Here is a 6,866-nt window from a genome sequence, read left to right on the forward strand (position 1 = left end):
TTGGAAAAAAGTGAAATGCATTATGTAGGTACGAGTGTATTGTAAATTATGATACATATATTACAATATATCATTAATGAAGACATAAAAGTAAATGTCTTAATATTCATTGTGGCCTTAATCATTGTAAAATTATAATTTTACTACTCTTTAAATTATAGACGATCTTGGCAACATAACGGGTATAAAGATGATAATAACATAGTACTTAGGTAATGTTCATAGGCACGGAATATTTTCATTTGAACAATAAGCGTACTTAAATCGATGCAGTCACTAAGTTTATAAACAACAGTTTGAATAATACATGATTTATCATTGTTCTCGCAGGTCAAACTATTGTAGGCATCGAGTAAGTATATTATCGTCCTTGCTTTATAATACATAGTATTATTTTATAGTAAGCACTTAGGTCATACATTCTTAGACATTTCTGTATTGTCCTATTGAAATTATTAATGAGAAAGTTTTATATAATTGTTATTCTGTCACGCTTAAATGTCTGAAAAGACTAATGAAATTTGATACACAGGTGGATTATACCTATCTTAGATTAAGATAAGGAAGTTGCTAGTGTTCTGTTTTATATAAGATGAAAATGGAATAGTAACTGGTGGTGTACTAGTAAAGGTTGATAGGTGAGGATTAAGTAAGGTCGGTTAGGGTATTGTGACGAATTTACCAGAAAAAGCATATGTTGGTTTCCAGAGAATACCGCGTGGAGGTCGACCTGACAAGGTATATTCAGGAGGTAATTGTTATGCAATGGGTGACGACATTCGTAGATTTTCTCCAAACTAACAGTGTCATCCTCTTTAAATACTAGTGTACTGAGAAGTCGAATAGCCTTCGGAATCCGTGTATACTATGGAAGATGAAATTTGAAAGTAGGTTTATGATATACCTACCTTTAGATATAAATATATCTTTAAATCTAGCCTTGAAAAGAATGTTCATTTTATGTAACTTAGAATGACAAACAAGCTGACGGCCCACCTGATGGAAAGTGATAACTATATAGAGAGTATACTGTTACCCTCATGCGTTGCCTTTCCTGGGGACTCAGTTGTTGTTCCTCTGTACCCTGTAAATTTCTGTTCTCTGCCATATGTCACCCTTCAAACCGAAACATAGCCATGCAAACACAACTATTTATTATTGTATAGATTAGTACTATTACAAGTATTTTTTGAATGGATGATAATGGAACGGTAACTCAGCCTGCACTATCTACGAGTATATAAGGTATATTGCAAAAAAAATATTGTTATACTCATACATTTTTGGCAATATGGTACGGCATGTTTCAAAGAAAAATTACATCATGCTAGTCAGGATGTTGATTTACTATTTCAAATATTAACTTCCTTTAATGTCAAATAGTTGTAACGTGCTCCAAAAATATCAGACTAAATAATATTAAAGGTTTAATGCCACATTGAATTTTGCATGACTTCAAATTTGTTGCTGTTTTAATCCCCAGGTTATAATAGCTATTAGTGTACTCTATCTTAAAAGAGTACACTCATGGCTGTACATAATTACAGTTTTTGCCTCTTTATATATTGTATTAAAAAGCTTAGCTTTTTTTTTCTTTTTGCACTATATTTTAAAACATATGGGTCTTTAAAAATAAATTGATCAAACAATAAGTTGTTTGCTGCATTCCTACGTTATAATATTACATCAGTTGCTTTTGTTAAACTGTTATTAGTTTGACATGATTTTAGACTATTATTTAACAGCCATAAAGTTCACATTACACCGAAGTTTAATATATCATCGGTTCGTACAGTGAATTCATTATGACTACATATTTGGCTTCCGGCTCTCGTTCAATGTTAACATACGAATTGGTTAATTTCGGACCATTTACTGTTATATTGTATTATAATTATACATTTTTATGTAAATTTTACGTGCCTATACAATTTTCGTAGGCAAACTCGTCAGCTTGACGGTCAAGTTCTAATTTTGTCCGTCGTAAAATTCTATGGTTAATTAAATGTATCGTTTTAAATATATTATTTTATAGATATACATAACATAATTATTACATAAATATTATGTTTTATGTTTCATCTAAATATATATCGTCTGCAAAAGACGCTCCATTACTTTTTTATCTTGTAATTTTGTATACTACCTATATACTACTTACCTTATTTAAAATATGAAATAGCAGTAATCAAATGTAACTAATTAATCAAAAACTTAGATAGCACAATTTATAATACTATAGAAAACTTAAAATAAACCATGATTTATATTAAATAAATATAATAAAATAATATGTGAAATAAAACATTCATTGAGAATATTTTCTTGACTATAAAATATAATGGTAAAAAAAACAACATTGAAGCATTAGGCATTCCATTGTTTCTATCTACCCTAATAGAAGACAGGCGTGACAGATATGTGTCTATGTACTAAAAAAGTTAAGAGTTACAGCGACTAACCGGTAAATGTAATTTTAAAATGTTTAATATAATACATTTTAATTACATATTTTAAACAGCAGTATATTACAACTATGCATTAGTATGAGAAAATAACTACTAAATAAATTGCAGTATAGTAGTCTTTATCGGCGTGTATATCATAATTATGAGCTTCATTAACTTTAAATATTCCAAAAACATTTCCGCGCCAACATTCGGTGCCAACAAAAACCGAAGCCTCCACGTTTATTAGGTGTCCGTTAGCCGACACGACTTGCATTTTAAAACACTATAAAAGTAAAAGTTTAATATTTGGTGATGTGATAGTTAAGATAAAGCCGATGCGATGCCATCCAATGCCACCTGCACTCATTTGAGCTGAAATACTCGTGTTTGAACATTCAACTCTAAAGCTAAATGCGGCAAGGTTAGATTTTGTACAATATAAATGTCTCAAAAAGAATACTTGATGTGGTAATCTGGTATGCCGATGCGATACTCCCGGGGCTGCCTGCATTACACAGACTGTGATGTGACTATTAAATATCAATATTTTATAAGAAGGGGGCGAGTTATTTTCGATTCTTATCGTTAGTATTAACACCTTGTTTGTTTATACAATAACTTAAGATTTTTTTATCTATAAAAAGCTTTTGATGGACACAGCATCTGCTCCTCTAGTCTATCCTAATTGTTCCCGTTTGATTAATGTATTTGTAAAATTATTAATGATAGTATCAATACATTTTGTAGAATAGTTTTTGTGATGTGAATATTTGATATAAATTTCTCGGAGTTAAAAAGAAGTAAGAGAAAGCTACATAAATGTATTATTTCGATGCTACTTTTGGTTACTTATAGATAGATATTTATGTTATTACTTTCAACAAGTTATTTTGATTAAAAATAATTTAAATTAAAAGTTTTCTTCACTAAAACTCAATCAAATACTGTTTCTTAAAATCGGGGGAAAAGTATTAATAAATACATGATTGATAATGAATATATATATATATATATATATATATATATATATATATATATATATATATATATATATATATATATATATATATATATATATATATATATATATATATAATATATTTATTTATATCCGATCTATTTATATCCAATATCTATATATTGGATTCTATATATTAATTTATATATTTAGAATCCATATATATATATTCGATTCGATATAGATATTGATGGCGGGAAAAAGTTATCACCCATTTCGATATCGCTAATATTAGATAACTAATATTAGCGATATCGAAATATTATTTACTATTTTTTTCCATAACAGACTTTTATACTCGTTATTGTATCAGAATATAGATATTGTAACTAAAACATATACATTTTCCTATATATAACATATTACCCTAATATTGATATAGCGACGAATCTGATCAGACTAGTAAATATAATTTACTAATATAAATTAGAAAATTTGTGTCAAATATCTTCACAAATTTTCTAATTTATATTAAAATCTAAATTATGTGTATTTGTTTATCACAAAATTTCGCTTAAACCTTTGAACAGATATGAATTAAATTTGACACACTTTGCACAATGAGAGTACAACTACCCTTTTTAGTGAATACCGATATTACATTACTTTTATAAACACAATTAATGTAGATTTTTTTTAATGAACCCGTAATTGTTTAAACAGAAATTCGTACCTCGGGGAAGCAGTTGTTAAAGAAGGAAAAATGTTTAAAAAGTAGGTACATAACTTTAATTTTCCTGAGTCGAAATAGTTTATTACTGTGACCTAATATTTTGTAATATAAGTCTCTTTATATTTAAAGATACTAAGAGGTATTAAATTATTAATTTGATGACAAGTTGTTTTCTAATTCTATAAAGTCTGCTATGACGCAGCAATGAAATATGTAATGGTGACTGCAACCTGTCATATTTTACAATAAAAGTTGTATTTATGTCCATTATTTTCACACAGACGTCTTATTAAAATTGATTTATTAGACCACATATTTTTATACTAATCTAGCACCCACCAGAACATTATTAAACAGATTGTTAGTGTCAACTATAAAAGAAGCTTGACGTTTGACAAAATGCACGCCCGGTAATAAACTACACATAATTTAACCTTAACTTTTTGTAGATCAAGATCGTATGTGGCTATGACACACCTAACCCACCTCGGCCATCTTCATCTGTCATTTCGAAATTATTAAAAAAAAAAAAATAAAAAATTTGATCGCGTTCCCAATAAAAAACTCGATGGGCACCCGCTAGGATGATGCCGACTTTATACTTTTTCTGACACAAACTTTTGATCGGATCTCCGCCAGCAAAGGCCAGTATTTTTTAAGTGAAATAGTTTAGCCGTAAAAATTGAAAAGCGAACGTTTTTTTGTTGTGGCTATTAACAAATAAAATATTTCTGTTATTAAGGACAATTTATAGGTCGATGTATATTAAAAGGATATTTTATGGTGTAGGTTTTGGAGCATAGTTAAGCCGATTTAAAATGTAACGAGCCGTGTGGATGAATATATTAAGGCTAAATGACACTTTTTGCTGGAATAATTTATTTTATAATACTTTAAAAACAGTTTATATCATTTTCAGATGAGTTAAAAAGTACAGTGTACTGTTAAAATGCCACAAAACAAATGACACAAATGAATTTATGATAATAGATGCAATGACAAATCAATTTGAATAACAGATCAGTCAATCTAAATATGTCAATAGGGTAGCAGTGAACTGTATCGAATGACTAAACACCACCTAATTTGTTACTCAATAAAACTTTAATACTTAATCCTATTCTCACTTTGATGATCTATCTGAAGAATCATATCGTTTGATAAAAAGTTGCAATACATATTTTATTTCGACATGATGTTTTCATATTTTTTTTTACACCACGAAGGTACATACAGCCCGTTTGATAGTAAATGGTCACTGTAGTCTACGGATAAATAAATAAATAAAACCTTTATTAACAAAAACACGGTTGCACTGTCACATATTTTGGTCTATGAATAAATAAATGTACCAAAGTACCTACTATATTATCGAAATAATAATTTCTCTTTTGCGTCAAAGCTTTAACAATCTTATTATACCATCATTAGTGTACATAAAACAAAACACGAAATACACATTCACACTCGCTTTTTCCAATTGGCAATGGTAATAAAATGCGGCGGTTTCTTTCAGCGATATAGTTTATTATTGGAAACAAACACTTTACTCGACATTATTAGCGTTGCTTTTATACGCCGCTTTTGTGAGCGATAAACTAATGAGCGCGGTAGGCACCTAATTAGTGTATTGAACTTGCTCTATACAAGTACAGTCAGTATTATAAAATGATACGGAATTGATAAACTTTATACCATTAAAATGTATAGAGATTTTGTTATGGTATATCTCTCAAGATAACTATGTTTCAAAACTTTACGACTCGTAGAACTCATTGCCCAAAAGCACACGTGCTCTCTCTAATAAACTTGTCTTCAAGAAGAGTGTTCAGCCTCAACTATTGAATTCTTTATATTAAAACGTAGTAAAGTATGTATAAATACATGTATGTAGATGTATAAATATATATTTATATGTAGTTATTAATACATAAATACTATATTAATAAGTATGTTTATTTTATGAATGTTTGTATTTATGTAATTTACTATTTAATAATACTAAAATATAAATAAGTTTATTTTTTAAAACATCACCGATTATTTTTGCACATCCTAAAGGTTGGTTAAAAAGCAGATATGTATCTATAATATATGCTTTAAAAAATAACATTGTTTTTACTATTATAAGGAAACTTAATGATCGAGGAATGAGCGGCAGCGTCACTTTTAAAGTATACAAGGCTTAACTGCGATTGTTAACCAGCCTGCCAAATTTGGTAACTACTGGCAAAACCCCCCAATAGAGGAAGGCTTATGTTCAGCAGTAGACCAAATGGTATGGTATTTTTGATTTACGTTAGTATATGAGTATTTCGTATTTATACTGCTTCCAATTGATGTTAATGTACTCGTACTTTTCTCGCCAATATGTAATGTATAAGGAATTATGAAAAATTATAAAGAAATAGTGTATATAAAAATATTTTTTATACACTATTTTTTAATCAGTTACAATCAAGTTTTATTATAAGTACGGAAAATTAAGCACCATGCTTCTTAGTTAACGTACTATACAGGAGGGCGCCTTCGTTTCTGTTTCTCTTTAAGTTCTCGAATTTTCTCCAAGATGGCGTTAAATTATGTTCTAGATTTCATGCAAACTGTAATAATTTTCATATAATAACAACAGTATTACATTTAGAGCCTATTGGAATTAAGTATTATTATGACCAAATTAACCATAAGAATAGATATATTATATTATATCATGTCTTAAAATTTT

This window comes from Galleria mellonella, unplaced genomic scaffold, assembly GCF_026898425.1.
Source record: "Galleria mellonella isolate WM207_F2 unplaced genomic scaffold, CSIRO_AGI_GalMel_v1 utg57, whole genome shotgun sequence".
In the NCBI taxonomy this organism is placed as follows: domain Eukaryota; kingdom Metazoa; phylum Arthropoda; class Insecta; order Lepidoptera; family Pyralidae; genus Galleria; species Galleria mellonella.